Source organism: Giraffa tippelskirchi, chromosome 10 (genome assembly GCF_054371585.1).
Source record: "Giraffa tippelskirchi isolate mGirTip1 chromosome 10, T2T-mGirTip1v1.2.pri, whole genome shotgun sequence".
Lineage (NCBI taxonomy): Eukaryota > Metazoa > Chordata > Mammalia > Artiodactyla > Giraffidae > Giraffa > Giraffa tippelskirchi.
This window is the reverse complement of record NC_137284.1, coordinates 48,394,553-48,412,073: the sequence shown is the minus strand read 5'-3', so window position 1 is coordinate 48,412,073 and position 17,521 is coordinate 48,394,553. Positions and strand designations below refer to the sequence as shown.

General features: G+C 43.1%; 1 long non-coding RNA gene across 1 annotated transcript in view; it reads left to right on the top strand.

The window, feature by feature from the left end:
- Positions 1–268: 268 nt before the first annotated feature.
- Positions 269–17,521, top strand: part of LOC145523113 (uncharacterized) — a 47,792-nt gene continuing 30,539 nt past the window's right edge. The window contains exon 1 of the long non-coding RNA XR_014066358.1: positions 269–347. This is a non-coding gene — a long non-coding RNA (uncharacterized LOC145523113). The remainder of the gene's footprint in view (positions 348–17,521) is intronic.

Sequence of the window (17,521 nt, the reverse complement as noted above, 5' to 3'; positions counted from 1 at the left end):
CTGCCAAGGACCTCTCATCCCTTGTAGGGGACGGGAAGTCCCAGAGCACAGCCTCCCAGTCACTGGACAGTGGCAGTCCAAACGCTGTGTTAAGAAGGACTGTCAGCCCTGTGCTCTGGGCAGGCAGTGGGGTCAGGGACCAGGTCTCTGTCACTTTGCATTAGTGACCCCCCCCCCAAAACTCCTGTAGAACGTTCTGTGACAAGTGCTGACGTCGGTGCTGCCCTCATGAGCTCACAGGGCCCCTGGGGCCTCCCTGGGCCCCTGCGTCTCCTTTCACCAGGAGAGGAGGCTCGAGGAGTCCTTAAAACAGGGTCCGGAGCTGCCATCCACTGAGAAACTGAATGGTATAGTCCCCGCCAGGCCGCAAGCTGGCCGCACACTCAGCTTCTAAACCAGAAATGGACTCGGGGCCAAGGGGGCTGGAGGGCAAGGCGGGCCTTCGATGGGGTTTGGGGGGCTGCTTGGCGTCCAGCCCTCTAGAGCACTCGTCCCGCAGTCCGCAGGAAACAAGCGTCTCCCCATTCAGGGCAGCCATGGGTCTGTGAGGCCTGGCCGCCCACACTTCTGCCCCCAAGCTCTGACCCTGCAGGGACTCAGGAGCGTGTCCAGGGCCCCACGTGCAGGTCCTGGGGGAGGTGGGGCGGGGAGGGCGCCCTCAGAGGCCCTGCTCCTGAAGCCTTTCTGTCATCGAGGACTCAGTGGGTCCCCCACCTCTTCTCTGCAGCCACAGACATCACCCAGATGACCACTCGCTGTCCCCTCAGAATTCTGACCCGTCCACTGGGGACCCGAGTGTGTCCTGGGCCTTGTGTGTCCCGCATGGCTCCTTGTTGTCACTCAGGCCGTGGTGCTGGGAGTTAGTGAAGTCCCAGTGGTGGAGGTTTCTGCCTCTGAGTCTGGCCCAGCTGTGACTGCAGGGGGTGGGTGTGATCAGGGGCGGGGTTGGGGGGTGATCAGGGGTAGGGTTGGGGGGCTTAAAAGGTGGCTGGGTTAGGGGGCTTATCGGGGGTGGGTTTAGGGATGGTCAGGGGGTGGGGTTGGGATGATCAGGGGCGGGGCTGTGGTGATCAGGGGCGGGGTTGGGGGGCTTATCAAGGTTGGGTTTAGAGGTGTGATCATGGGGCGGTGTTGAGGGGGTGATCGCAGGGCATGGGTGGGATGATCCAAACAGGGAGCGATCGTCTGGCGACTCTGGCCTCTCAGCTACTCCTGGCCTTCCCACCCACCGTTCCTCTAGGAGTTTAACAGTCGCTCCTTTCTGATGGCCTGCGTGTGCAGCGGCAGAGTGCTCGCAGGCCCACGGTGCTGGGCTGCAGTTCTGGGCGTTGCTTCTGGAGGTGCGCACAGCATCACAGCTGGCCCTGATGATGCATTGCCGGATGCGTCACAGGGTTCTGGCGCCTCTGGCATGTTATGTGGTGGCGACCTTACTGGGGTGATACATACACAGTCCTACTTGTGTTTTTTATGAAGATTTGGAGGCATCCCAGTTTCTCCTGAAAAAAATGTTATCGAGTTAGTTTCTAAAAGCATGAGAATTACCTGGGCTATTTGGGTTCTGAGGCCCCCAATTATCAGTGAACAAGATGCTCATTTGTCTCCTTCATCCCAGCGAAACCTCAAGAAAGGGAGATTACAGTTAATCTAGAGAGCCTGCAAAAAATCGTCCTAGTTGTAATTTTGACAAATCTTCCATCGATTCAGAGCATCCAGAAACATGAAGTAGAAACTGCTTGGCACGGAAGACCCAGGACAGAGCATGCATGTGTGTGTGTGCATGCCCGCACCCCTGGGGAGCATGTAGGAGCTGCCTCCTGTGTGCACAGTGTGAGCATGCATGTGTGTGTGTGTGTGTGTGTGTGTGTGTGTGTGTGTGTGTGTGTGTGTGTGTGTGTGTGTCAGTGTGGGGCTGAGGTCAGGAGGGGGAACTCTCACCTGGAGGCACCCGGAGTGGAAGGAGGGCTGTCCTCTGGCTGCAGTGACAGCCACTCAGGCTGGCCACTGGGTGAGGGCTCGCACAGCCTCTGCCCCTCACTGCCCAGCCCTTCCTTCCAAAACGGAGCTCAGCCAACAAGCACAGACCCTGGGGCCCAGCTCAGCACACGGACAGCTCTGCCCTGGCCCTGGTCCCTTCAGGTGTATTTAGCGTTTCCTTGGTCCCCCCCAGAGGGTGGGATTGAGACAGTTTCCTCCAGCAAAATTCAGACCTTTCTCTCTCGTGCACTTGACGCCCAATGTCTTTTATGCTGAAGAGAAAAGGACGCATCACATCCCTGCAGTGCTGTTCGCAAAGCCTTCTGGGTAAAATTCGGACCAGAACGTATTTCTGTTTCTGACAGGACATCACTGAGGGCCAGTGGACGTGCTGCTGAAGGGAGAGAGAGGCTGGCTCTTGACCATGGCCCCGGCCCCTCGGTCACATGGGAGGAGGGGGCACGGCCAAGATCGCGAGTCCCACACCTCCCTCTGCCCGGTGGCCAGCTCCGGGCAAAATCAAGGCAGGCCGGGGAACGAGGCGCCAGTGGCCTATTTGCTTGGTTTTCTCCCACTTCAAATTGATTCTCTCGTCATAAAAAAAAGCAGTTTTAATATTTTTAGTATTAGTGCTCTTTTAATGTTTCTACTTTAATGGTTACTACTTCTATCTAGAGCTTACAAAACCTCTGTTGTCCTAAAAACGCATTTAACCAATATATGAACTCCAGAGCCAATGGCTCCTGAGTGCATTAGGAAGCTGAAGTCCCAGCTGTTCCTGTGTACCGATCGGTGCCCAGGATGGCACCAGCCAGGCTCTCCCAGGACCCAGCCAGCCCGCTCGTGTGCCTGGAATCTGCAGTGTGCCCGTGGGGTTGTGGGCACTGGGAGAGATAGATCAGGCTGGACGCTCACCTCGTATGTTGCTGGGTCCACACCCACAGGCTGCGTCTGCCTTGGTTACACGTTCATGGAGTCACCAGCTTACACTGACCACAGAAAACTCACATACCTTCTTCTCGCGTCTGAACAGTGGTGACACCTCTCCAGTGGGAGAGACTGAGAGCCTGTCCCCAACCACCCCGTGCACTCCCCAGTGTTGGTTGTTAGCCCATCTTCTGTCTGAGTTTTATTTGCATCTGTGAAGGCTGAGCACTGAAGAATTGATGCTTTCAAACTGTGGTGCTGGAGACGACTCTTGAGAGTCCCTTGGACTGCAAGGATATCAAACCAGTGAATACTAAAGGAAATCAACCTGAATACTCATCGGAAGGACTGATGTTGAAGTTCCAATACTTTGGCCACCTGATGCAAAGAGCTGACTCAGTGGAAAAGACCCTGATGCTGGGGATGATTGAGGGCAGGAGGAAGGGGATGACAGAGGATGAGATGGTTGGATGGCAACACTGACTCAATGGACATGAGTTTGAGCAAACTCTGGGAGATGGTGAAGGACAGAGGAGTCTGGAGTGCTGCAGTCCATGGGGTCACAAAGAGTCACTGTTCACATGCCTTTCAACCTGGGCAGTGCACTGCATGTATCTGTTCACCTGGAGTCTAACGTGTGGTCAGTTGAATGGGATTTGTAGAGAAAACTCCATCTAAATGTGCTCAAGGGAGCTTCCTACGTGCTTGAGGGATTTAATTAAATCCTTTTACCTTTGGTGAAGCCTGTTAGAAGGATCCACACCACCCACACCACCCACCTCAAGGCGGCCTGTGCCACTCCTGCACCACGAGGTCACCAGGATGCTCTGGGTCATTGAACGGGCTGCAGGCCATGCCTCCTCACCCCTCAGAAGAGGTCCTGCATGGGTGTGCTCTTAAAACGTCTCCCCGCACACCTCAGGTGACTAACTACTCCAGTCCTGACGTGCAGGGAGACAGTAGCCATCCACATCAGACCACTGACCCCTGATGAATCCAGTCTGCTTCCAGCTGCACACTTGTAAGCATCCTTTGACTTCCTCCACTGCTGAGTTTGGGGTTCAGGCTAAGTGTGATTCTGAGACATTGTGCCCTGGCATTTCATATTTTAAAGACCCTGTCCAGGGAAAACCTAGTTACACTTTCTCTGTCCTCTTTGTCGCTTCCTTACCCAGCATCACTGCAATAAAGCCAGGGAGACTTTGTCCTTGGCAGCTGATCAGAGGGTCACCCAGATGCTGCCTGGGGAGGGGACCTCCCATGGCCCCACGTGGAGCCCTGCAGGGAGTCATCTCAGGGCAACCAAGTGACGGGGGTTCAAGACCGCATGCCGGCTCTCCTGCTCAGACTAGCCTTTCGGGGACAAATGGTTGTTGGAAAAGTCTTTCAAACCAGTTTCAAGGAGCAAAGATTCACCTGAGCAAACTTCAAGAGAGAAGAGAGAGGGGTTAGGTCTAGAGCACCTGGACCCTTGAGGCTTTCATTGTAGAGGACTAGGTTCATCTCCATCTGATGAATCTGCACCATGCACACACAGATGTGACCGTGGTGGGGCCAGAGCTGCCCCAGGGGGCGGCCGGCCTGGGGTCTCTTCCACCTTTGGGTTCGATAATCACAGCCACCGGCTCTGCGACCCAGACAAGCCTTGATTTCCTCTGAACAGGGGGTGGTAACCTGGCCTGATGCATGAGAGGAAGTGTTGACAGGACACCTACCCACTGTGGGGCTAGTGAGTGGGTCCCGGCCAACCCCACTGTGCTGCCCTCTCAGCCCCTGCATCTGGCAAGATCACACTGCAGACGCTCACCTCTGAACTGTAAGAGTCTCGGGCACTTGGGACCCAGCCCTGTTCACTGTTCACCTACCAGAGGTCCTGGCAAGACAGGAAAACGAGAATATATGTGGAATACATAATTCATAAGATTGCATTTTTAACCCAAATAGTATTGTTTCTGTGGCCCCCGAGGCACCTGGAGTCGGGGGGGGGGGTGGTCTGAGGGGCTCTCGGCCACAGCACCAACCCGCCTGCGAGCACGCTGGGTGCCTCAGCCGTCCTTAGCATTCAGAACACTCGCTTCTAACAGAAGGCAGCTCTTAAGAAGCCAGCGTTAGGGGTATAAGACGGACAAGGTTAGTCTGCCTTTTCATTTCTCTAAGTGAAAATCCTATGCAAGAGAAGCTAAAGCTTATGTGCTCCTTTCTGTGATGGAAAACTTCCTTGGGACTTGCTGGCGGCCTCATGGTTAGGACTCACTGCCTTCACTGCCCTGGCCAGGGTTCAGTCCCTGATCGAGGAACTGAGATCTTGCAAGTGTCATAGCCAAAAAAATAAAAATCTTGCCACCAAATAAAACTGAGTAAAGCCCTAGTCTGTCCTGGCGGCAGCTTGCCATGGGTGTGTATATCTGCCTCTGATAGCATGCTTCACCCCAGCTTTCTTGAGCCAACACTAACGAAAGCCATCTTGCCCTGTGTTCCTGTGTGAACCCCGAAATGCCCCTCCTGTCCAGGCAGCCGAAGGATGACTGTCACCGTCATCTGGCCGCTGAGCACGGAGGCCCCGGCAGTGGGTGAGGGGCACCGGTGTACACTCTGCCTGTATTTCTGCTTGTATTTCTAGTGTAGTGGGTCAAATTTGTACATTTATGCTCGTCCTTCTCTATTACATAATTACATATTACCATAAAATACTTAGGAAAAAGACAATTGTATTTACTATTAAACAAAATAGAATAATATAACAAATTGCCACAACAGTCCTCCAGTTAGAAATTGCAATGTCACACATACAGGGTTATCTTTACCAATTGACTAAATACCATATATATGTGTTAGTATACTGTATTGGTGTTTTTCTTTCTGGCTTACTTCACTCTGTATAATAGGCTCCAGTTTCATCCACCTCATTAGAACTGATTCGAATGTATTCTTTTTAATGCCTGAGTAATATTCCATTGTGTATATATACCACAGCTTCCTTATCCATTCATCTGCTGATGCGCATCTAGGTTGCTTCCATGTCCTGGCTATTATAAACAGTGCTGCAATGAACATTGGAGTACACGTGTCTCTTTCAATTCTGGTTTCCTCAGTGTGTATGCCCAGCAGTGGGATTGCTGGGTCATATGGCAGTTCTATTTCCAGTTTTTTGAGGGATCTCCACACTGTTCTCCATAGTGGCTATACTAGTTTGCATTCCCACCAACAGTGTAAGAGGGTTCCCTTTTCTCCACACCCTCTCCAGCATTTATTGCTTGTAGTCTTTTGGATAGCAGCCATTCTGACGGCGTGAAATGGTACCTCATTGTGATTTTGATTTGCATTTCTCTGATAATGAGTGATGTTGAGCATCTTTTCATGTGTTTGTTAGTCATCTGTATTTCTTCTTTGGAGAAGTGTCTGTTTAGCTCTTTGGTCCACTTTTGAATTGGGTCGTTTATTTTTCTGGAATTGAGCTGCAGGAGTTGCTTGTATATTTTTGAGATTAATTCTTTGTCCATTGCTCCATTTGCTATTATTTTCTCCCATTCCGAAGGCTGTCTTTTCACCTTGCTTATGGACTCTATGGGAGAGGGCGAGGGCGGGATGATATGGGAGAATGGCATGGAAGCATGTAAATTATCATATGATACAGGGTACTCAGGGCTGGTGCACTGGGATGACCTGGAGAGATGGGATGGGGAGGGAGGTGGAAGGGGGGTTCTGGAGGGGGAAAACATGTACAAACATGGTGGATTCATGTCAATGTATGGCAAAATAAATACAATATTGTAAAGTTAAAAAATAGAAAATAAACTAATAAAAAAAAGGAATTGCAATGTCAAAGAAAGTAAGTAGGAGAAAATATATGAATAAAAATATAGGCAAAAAATGAAAGTTATTAAAGAAAACAAAACTGAAAGGGTTACATGACAGAGGTCTATAGTATATAGATGTTTCAATATTAGAAAACAAATATAATAGTAATATTAGTGTCCATGGAAGCCATGTGTGATTGTCCTTAAAGTTGGAGAGATGGCATGTATGGAGGTGAAGGATATAAGAAAATTAAATCATTATCTCTCCTAACAGGTAGGAAGCTGATAAAACTGTAAAGTGAATAGTTATGCAAGAGTACTATAAAGAGGTGAATGAAACTGGAGCCTATTATACAGAGTGAAGTAAGCCAGAAAGAAAAACACCAATACAGTATACTAACACATATATATGGTATTTAGTCAATTGGTAAAGATAACCCTGTATGCGAGACATCAAAAGAGACACAGATAAATAGAACAGTATTATGGACTCTATGGGAGAGGGAGAGGGTGGAATGATATGGGAGAATGGCATGGAAGCATGTAAATTATCATATGTGAAATGAATCGCCAGTCCAGGTTCGATGCATGATACAGGGTGCTCAGGGCTGGTGCACTGGGATGACCCGGAGAGATAGGATGGGGAGGGAGGTGGGAGGGGGGTTCTGGAAGGGGAAAACATGTACACCCATGGTGGATTCATGTCAATGTATGGCAAAACAAATAAAATATTGTAAAGTTAAAAAAAAAAAGAGTTAAATGCTACAAGAAACAGCTACATGTGTTAAATGCAGTTGTCACTGAGGAGCAGGAATCAAGAATGGAAAGAAATGTTGGGAGCATCTTTAGTCTGTTGAAAGTGTAGCAATTCAATTTGACTTTTAAAAAATATGTACAAGAATTGCAGTGTTAAAAATTAAATGGAAAGATTCAAAAGACATACGGAGCATAACCACAATTATATATTTATGTGTATACAAACATACTTATGCATTAAAAATGCTATCAGGTAATTGATGACATGCTCACAGTTTTATCACAGAGTCGTGTGATTATGGGCAAATATATTTTATTTGCTTTTTATATTATGCTTTTTATATTTTGAAAATGTCCTTCACTGCTTAAAGACGTTTATATTTAGAAAAAAATATATTTTAAATTAAATCTTCCTAATACATACACTACTGTATTAAGTGCTAGGGATGCTGGGATATATAGGAGGCAGACAACCACCAGCAAAGATGGTATCTAGGGTGACATCTCCAGACAGTTGAGAGGACACTCACCTGCTCACCACATCTATCTAGACTTTCAATCCATTTACTGTCTTGTCTTAGTCTTTTTTCTTTGTCTTTTGTTACTCAAGGGGTAAGTGGAAGAGTTTACCAACTGTTGTCACTACTGTAATCAGGTAGTAAAGGCAGAAAATTCTTGAGAACTGTTGCACCTTACACACTTTCAAAGTGTTCATATTTCTACCCATAAAGCTGTGCTGGCTACTCATGTATTTTCTAAGACAACAATGTGCTATTTATTTGGGAAGCTATTTTATGGCAATGTTAATTTTACATGACCTTCCCATGTTTTAATCATTTTATTCTTAAAAATACATTCATTTAAATGATTGCTTTAATGTGAGATTCTTATTGTATTTGATATTATTTTTTATCGAGTGTAAGATGCTCTTAGGTAAATGTCTTGAAAATCAAAGTCTTATAAGAAAAAAAGATATGTAATGGAGAAACAATGGCTAATGGGTCACAAATGGGTTCTAAGTTGCATAACAGAAATCTATCAGCAGATAGGATTATGTACCTGGACAAAGACCGATTGCTTGCAGTTAAGACATAAGTCAATTCGAGACCATTTTAATTTGTTTGCTTTTTTTTCCCCTGAATGACATGAATAATATGATAGAGTCACTCTACTGAAAACAATTGAACAAGACTGGCAAATGCAAAATGCTTCAGACCATGAAATCCCAGTTGGTCCAATCATAGATAAATTTATCATGCCTACAGAGAGGTTACTGTTTGCACAAGTCCTGTTCTTCTCTCTGTGATAACTAGTGAAAAGAAGAGGGCCAGGTTTGTCATGTAATCTACTTAAGAATGTGTCTTCAGAAAAATTTTTGAGCCAGAGGATTATTCTGTAATTTAATTTCTTTTCCTTTTCATACTCTTGACAAATGCCTTTACAAAGTCTCTTGACAAGAGATTTTATGCATATTTGGAAACATCTCTGCTATGATGGTGAATAGTTATATAAGAAACACAACAGATCCACCCAAGGGGCAGGGTAAAATGAGCTATGATCCTGGCTGTAACACTACTGTATATCAAGTGTGAGCTAATCCCTTGAAGAATGTGCTCTGAAATGTGGGGGTTGGATAGAGGATTTACACTAGGAGGTTGAAAGCCATTTCAGGGCAGCTTCAGAAGCCTGACACCAAATTGATAAACCAAGTCAAAAAACAGGCTGCAGTTGGAAATCATAGATGTGATCACAGACTCTACAGAAAAGTGAGTGAGTCCAGGTAAAAACTCAGCTTTGCCCTCTTTCCAGATAGTTGGTCTCCAGTTGAATGTGGAAGTCTTTTTCTTCCTCCTAAGAAAGCTCAGTAGTCACTGAAAATAGAAGTTGGCCTCAAAGTTAGGTCTTTTCTCCCATCCTCCCTCTTTCTCAAAACAATTTGTCCCTGCAGGAAGCAAAATGGATGGGAAAACCTGTGAGGTTTGCTGTCACTAATTCTGAGTAAGGGGAAGAATGCTAGGAGGAGTGTGAATTGGGCCCTTGCCAGGACAAGAAGATGGAGACAATAGACTCAGGCGATGTACATCACAGGTGGCTGGAAAACCCTGGGTTCTGAGGGCACCAATGATGGGGAGAGAGATGGAAGGATTTGTGAAAGTCCTCTTCACATGCTGAGTGTCTTTGGAGGCCAGCTGTTTCAAAGAAAGTTACACCTGGAAATTTCCCTAGGTTTGTAATTTTATTATTGTTGTTACAGTTTCTTTATTTTCCTATAATAATAACATGTTAACAGTTCAGAATGTAAATATATTTTAAAAGTATTAGAAAGAATGTAATTGCCCTTAATAAATACCCAGTATGGATGCGATCTCTTCACTGACATCCCTGTTCCTGAGAAAGAATAGATTTAGTGACCCAGGTCTGACATCCAGCTTGGCAAGAATCTGAATGCTGCTAATTTACTTCAATCCTGCCAGACTCCCTACGACTCTATGGCCTGTAGCCCACCAGGCTCCTCTGTCCAAGGGATTCTCCAGGCAAGAATACTGGAATGGGTTGCTGTGCCCTTTGCCTTCCTGACCCAGGGATCGAACCCAGGTACATAATCTTAAGTCTCCTGCATTGGCACGGGGGGTCCTTACCACTACTACTACTTAGGAAACCCTGGCAAGAATCTGCAACTCCCCAAACACAGGTACTCCCACTGAGTCCAAAGACCTTGCTAGAATGTACCATTTCCAAGTCTAACACTTCTACTTTGAGAAGAGTCAGAGTAGTGACCCTCTTTTGAATAGCATTTATTAAAAACTGCATTCTTAGAGGAGTGATCTTTGGAGAAATTGTGGTTGTGGGAAGCCCAGAGCTGAGGGATGAGGGATGTGGATGCAGAAACATGACCAGGACAACTTTTTCTATCTGATCCTGTCTACCTATCTCTGGTCCAGATGGGACTTTTAAACACATGTCAAAAGAAGTAAAGAACAATTCTAAACCACAGGTTGTTCACTTTGGTAAACCCTGCATGCTTGTCATACCTATAAGCGGAGATGTTTTCTTTTAATCATAGTTACTATGCATTAAGTCGGAGAAGGCAACGGTGACCCACTCCAGTACTCTTGCCTGGAAAATTCCATGGATGGAGGAGCCTGGTAGGCTGCAGTCTATGGGGTTGCGAAGAGTCGGACATGACTGAGCGGCTTCACTTTCACTTTTCATTTTCATGCATTGGAGAAGGAAATGGCAACCCACTCCAGTGTTCTTGCCTGGAGAATCCCAGGAACGGCGGAGCCTGGTGGGCTGCCGTCTATGGGGTCGCACAGAGTTGGACACGACTGAAGCGACTTAGCAGCAGCAGCAGCATGCATTAAGTGTCTTATGTGAGGCAGGCACAGTTTTACATCGCTTCACTCCTTAATCTTCACAACAGCCCCGTGAAGTAGGAGTTGTCATTAACACTGTTCTACAGATGGAGAGAGAAGACTAACTCATTCAAGGTCACACAGATGGTATGTGATAAAGGTGGTACTCAGTCCCTGACAGCTGAACTTCAGAGCCCAAGCTCATAACCATTAAGTTATATAACCTCATTTTCAGCCAATATATTCTGCTGCTGCTGCTGCTAAGTCGCTTCAGTCATGTCCGACTCTGTGCGACCCCATAGACGGCAGCCCACCAGGCTCCGCTGTCCCTGGGATTCTCCAGGCAAGAATACTGGAGTGGGTTGCCATTTCCTTCTCCAGTGCATAAAAGGGTAAAGTGAAAGTGAAGTCGCTCAGTCGTGTCCGACTCTTAGCGACCCCATGGACTGTAGCCTACTAGGCTCCTCCATCCATGGGATTTTCCAGGCAAGAGTACTGGAGTGGGGTGCCATTGCCTTCTCCAATATATTCTGAGTATCCTCATATATTAGAAATTTAAAGTCCTATTTATATGTGTTGTTGTGCTCCTATGATTAGCAACTAGATACTGAGGTTGGTGCAAACATAATTATGGTTTTGCATTGTTGAAATTTGCTATTTAATATAGGAATACATTTTTAAATGGCATGTATCGATTTAATACACATTTCTGACTTTATGGGGTTTTTTTTGCTAATGACTTACTACTTTTTATTTATTTTATGTTTATTTTAGACTAGGGAAATTATGTTAAACAAAAATCAAATTTGAGTGATTTTCTTATTTGAGTTCAAAATGGGTCATAAAGTAGCAGAGACAACTTGCAACATCAGCAATGCATTTGGCTCAGCAACTGCTAATGAATGTATAGTGAAGTGATGGTTCAATAAGTTTTGCAAAGGAGACAAGGGCTTTGAGGATGAGGAGTGCAGTGGCCAGCCATCAGAAGTTGACACCATCCAATTGAGAGCAATCATTGAAGCTGGTCCTCTTAAAACTACATGAAGAACTCAATGTCTACCATTCTACAGTCATTGGACATTTGAAGCAAATTGGAAAGGTGAAAAAAGCTCAATAAGTGGGTGCCTCATCTGCTGACCACAAATCAAAAAAGTCATTCTGAAGGGTCATCTCTTATTCTACACAACAACAGTCAATAATTTCTTGATCGTTGTGACGTGTGATGAAAAGCGGATTGTACACGACAACCAGCAATGACCAGCTGGACCAAGAAAAAGCTACAAAGCACCTCCTAAAGCCAAGCTTGCACCAAAAAAAAAAAAAAAAAAAGTTCATGGTCAGTGGTGGTCTGCTGCCTGTCTGATCCACCTCAACATCTGATAAATATGCTCAGCAAATCAATAAGATGCACTGAAAACGGCAATGCCTGAAGCTGTCATTGGTCAACAGAAAGGGCCCAATTCTTCTCCATAACAATGCCCAACTGCATGTTGCATAATAAATGCTTCAAAAATTGAACAAATTGGGCTACAAAGTTTTGCCTCATCTGCTATATTCACCTGACCTCTCTCCAACCATCGCATCTTCATCTACACAGCTTTTTTGCAGGGAAAAATACTTCCACAACCAGTAGAAGGCAGAAAATGCTTTCCAGGAGTTTGTAGAACCCTGAAACACAAAATTTTATGCTACAGGAATAAACAAACTTATTTCTCATTAGAAAAAATATGTTGATTGTAATGGTTCCTGTTTTTAATTGTAAAGATATGTTTGAGCCTAGTTATAACAATTTAAATTCATGATCTGAAACCACAATTACTTTTGCACCAAGCTTCAATAAATATCTTTCACACATTGACCTAACCTCTAAATTATTAAGACAATTTACTTTTTAATTTACAGCAAAAAATTTGTATCTCAGATTGATAGTTTCTTCTCTTCTAAGGAAATGACATGTTCCCTACTTTCATTACAAATTTCAGTTTTTTGTTTGTATATCATGTATCATTTAATTGTTAGGATGTTATTGGTTTACCTCTCTTTTTTGCATGAACACTTTGCAAATTGTTATGTAGTTATTAACTTTCCACAATTTGGAGGCAAATATTTTTCCAAATGATTCTCTGCTTTCAATGTTTGGATGATTTCATATAAAATTTTAATATTTTATTTAGCCAAAATAATATTTCTCTTTGTAATACTTCCTTTGCTCTTATAAGTCTTTCTAAATCAAAGGAAAAATAGATAATAATTAATATTAACCCACAGTACTCATAGTGTGGTCTGCTGACCAATGTCAATCTAACATATGGTCAGTAGTCAGTAGTCAGTAACAGAACTACTATCAGTGCTACTAACAGTAGTCAGTAACTACTGATTACCTGTCAGTAGTTGGTAACAGAAATTGAGAGGGGCTTCCCAGGTGCTGCTAGTGGTAAAGAACCCTGCTGCCAATGCAGGAGACATAAGAGAATCAGGTTCCATCCCTGCGTAAGGAAGATTCCCCTGGAGGAAGGCATGACAACCCACTCCAGTATACCTGCCTGGAGAATCCCATGGACAGGGGAATCATGTGAGCTACAGTCCATAGGGTTACAAAGAGTCAGACAGGACTAAAGCAACTTAGCACCCAAGCACGCAACAGAAACTGAGAACCATTTATAAACTTGTATAGAAATATGGCAGAGTGTTTTATGCATATTGAGTCTAATTCTTTAAAAGCAGGGTTTGCATTTTGTATCGTTTTAAATTCAATTTTTTAATAACTCATTTTAATGCATTTTTAAAAGAATTGTCATTTTTTTACTATTTTTAGCACTTGAAAATGGAGACAGAAAAAAGAGGTCTGTTTTTGTTTTTATTTTTGTTTTATTTATATACATACATAATTTAAATGCATAAGAAAAGTTATTTGATATATATCACGTGCTCAGTCGCTTCAGTCATGTCTAACTCTTTGTGACCTATGGAGGAGCCTGCCAGGCTCCTCTGTCCATAGGATTCTCCAGGCAAGAATCCTGGAGTGGATTGCTGTGCCTTCCTCCAGGGGATCTTCCTGACCCAGGAATCAAACCCACATCTCCAGCATCTCCTGCATTGCAGGCAGGCTCTTTACCCACTGAGCCAACTAGGAAACCTGATATATGTTATAGTATATACATAAACATTATTTTAAAAAATTCAGAGCAAAAAAATGGTGGACTGGGACACCGCAAGCTCTTGCTTCCTGACAGAAACACCAAAAAAGCAACCAACAGTTGTCAGAACAAATTTTGTTGAAGCTGTAGAAAACAATCAGTGGTTCCTATCCATCAGGCAAATGTCCTTTCAAGAAAAGGCCATTTTCAAAGTGGTAGGAAACTTTGGTGGCATTTTTACTCATCTTTACACTCCATTCCCAGTACAGTGGTGATCTTCATCTTGATGCCCAAATCCGGTGCCCAAATCCACACCATTGAACAAAAGACAGCAGACCAGACTTTACTTGCAAATTATTATGTACACCTATTCTAACCTTTCTGGAGAATAACTGAAAGAATGACATAAAATATCCATCTCTGCTTTGCATGACTTGAACTGTAAAAAGGAAAAGTGAAGAACACTGTCTGTAAAAGTTACGAGGTAGTCATCACAACCTCACAAGCATCTGGGCAAGTGGTAGTGGGTGAAACACAGAACAGGCCATCAAAGACCCAGAAAAGAAGCTGAGGCAAGATGGTTTGGGAAATTTTAGACACTCAACAGCAGCAGGTAGAGGAATTTTAAAAACCACATGCTCAGAGAAGCTATATGCTCAGAAAAGTCCAGAGAAGACTTTAAGCTTTCATCTTAGGATGATGGCTAAGCTCAGAGAAAGCTTACCCGAGTGATTAAAAAGCTTCCTAGCATGGAGTCAAACTTTAAAACTGGAGACATGACCATTCTCTTTTTTTAAAATTGTTTTTTGTTTGTTTGTTTGTTTGTTTATTTGTTTTGCTTGTTATAACACCTAGAATTCAAGAAAATCTGTCAAACATGACTATGAGCTAAAGGAATAGAGACCTCAATGATCACTCATGAGAAGACATAGTCTTTGTAAAAACAGCTTGGATAAGTCTCAAATGGACTAGTACTTCCTTAAACAATCAAAAATAAAAGCAAATCCTGGGGAATGGGGAGAATCCAATTTCCAGAGTTACCATATTATAATTGTGTGATTATAATATATATAATCATATATAACCATATTTTATGGCAAGACAAAAAAATTTAAACATCAGAAAAACTTTCTAAGCCCTTTGGCCTCCTCTCTCCCCTCCTCCACGCACTGGGTATCTGCATTATGCATGGAACAAATCTCCCCCACTGGAGGAAATACCTACTCAACAACAAAGAGGAACATTCTCCTAACACCAAGACAACTCCTTGAAAGATAACATTCATTCTTAATATGGTAAAGGACTCATGATGACCCATGCCCCACCACTGTCTAGATTTTATTAACTGTTATACATTATTTAATGTATAGCTTTCTGTCTCAAAAATTTATATAAATGTGCTTTGACTTTTAATGAGAGGAGTTATCAGAGCTTTCTGAGAGGGTGTTCCTGAACTATAATCTTCAATTTGACACAAATAAAATTTTCCATTTCTTAGTTCAACTGATTACTTTTTCATTGACAATAGTCAAGTATCCAATCTTTAACTAAATAATCATGACATATATTGAAAAAGGAAAAGATGACTTATTAAAAATTTCAAAATAAATTGAAAATAGATTCAAAGAACAATGTCTGAGGAAGACTAGGTGTCATATATACTAGAAAAAGACTTTAAGACAACTATCTTAAATATTCTCAAAGAGCTAAGATAAAATGAGGACAGAAAAACAGAATAAATCAGAAAAACAATATATGAACAAATTGAGAATATAAATAAAGAGATACAAATTATTATGAAAAGAAACCAAAGAGAAATTGTGGACCTTTAAAGTATAATAACTAAAGTTAAAAATTTACTGCAGGGGTTCAACAGCAGATTTGAGAATGTAGAAGGAAAAAAAGCCTACTTGAAGGATAACTGAAATTATTATGTCTGAGAAACAGAAAGAAAACACAGGCTGAAGAAAAATGAACAGAGAGAAATGGACTTGTGGAATACTATAAGTGCCCCACGTATATACTATAAGTGCATATATATGCACTTACGGTAGTTTCAGAAGAAGAAGACAAAGAGAAAAAAGCAGAAATATTATTTAAAGAAACATGAAAAGCTTCCCAAATTTGATCAAAAATATGAATCTTCAAATCTAAGAAGCTCAATGAACTCCAAGTAGATGAACCAAAGAGATTCACACTAAGAAAAGAAACAATATAATCAGCATTTCAGAAGACAAAGAGAATTCTAAAAACAGCAAGAAAGAAGTCACTTGTAATGCACAGGAAGTCCTCAATAAAATTACCTGCTAATTTCTCATCAGAAATCTTGGAGGTCAAAAGCAGGCGGATGGTATATGTAAAGTAATGGGGAAAAAATATCCAACTGGTAAATCTGACAAAATTGTTCATGAAAAATTGATGGAGAAATTAAGATATTCTCAGATAAACAAAAGTTGAGCAAGTTTATCACCACTAAACTCCCAATATATGAATTAATAACAGTCTGTGGTATCTTAGTTACCCAACCAGGGACTGAATCCAGGTGACAGCAGTGAAAGGAGAGAGCCCTAACTACTGGGTCACCAGGGAATTCACCAGGAAGTTTTAGAAGGTGAGACAGTCACTGAGGGTCTGATAAGCTATGCATATATCCTGGTAGACCAGAGGCTCACATAAGCACTGTAGAGAGCACAGAGAAGCTAAGCCATCCAGTCACTCTTTGGCCAGCAAAGCCTGGATGTTGATGTTTACAGACAAGAAGCAGAGTCTAGTGGAAAGTAAGCTGGGAGCGGTTTGAAAATAGCTGTGTTTATACACAAGTGAGCTTGGAGTAGAAGCCTTTTGAGGTGTCTTAGCCCTACTTTTAACAAATTAAGCTCTGTAAACACAGGGGCACACCCTGGAGAACCAATCATAAAAATAAAATCAAGAAAAATAAAGTAAGTAGAGATATGAGGATGCACACTTGCAGAAACATAGTCTTTATATCTCAATTCAGGCCAGTTATCAAACAAACCAAAAAACAGTAATCACCAGAGAGGAAAATGTATGTATATGTAGGTTGTGATCCAATGTTTTGCATCAGGTGGTCCAAAATATTGGAACAAAGAGCTGATTCATTAGAAAAGACCCTGAGGCTGGGAAAGATTGAAAGCAGGAGGAGAAGGGGATGACAGAGAATGAAATATTTGGATGGCATCACCAACTCAATGGACATGAGTTTTAACAAGCTCTTGGAGATGGTGAAGGACAGGGAAGCCTGGTGTGCTGCAGTCCATGAGATCACAAAGAGTCAGATACAAATGAGTGACTGAACAACAACAAAATATGGGTTATGACAGTGCATTGTCTTAAACAACCACGATTCAACCAAAATTTATGACATGAACAGAAACAAAATTATGCCAAATAATCAGGAGAAAAGTGTCGATAGGAAGTGTCTTGAAGCAACATCAGATACCTATTTAGCAAAACTTTCAAAGAAGCTACTATAAATGCATAAAGAATGAATGGAAACCTTGTTACAAAAGTAAAGCTATGTATGATGACAGCAAATAAATGAAAGTAGAAG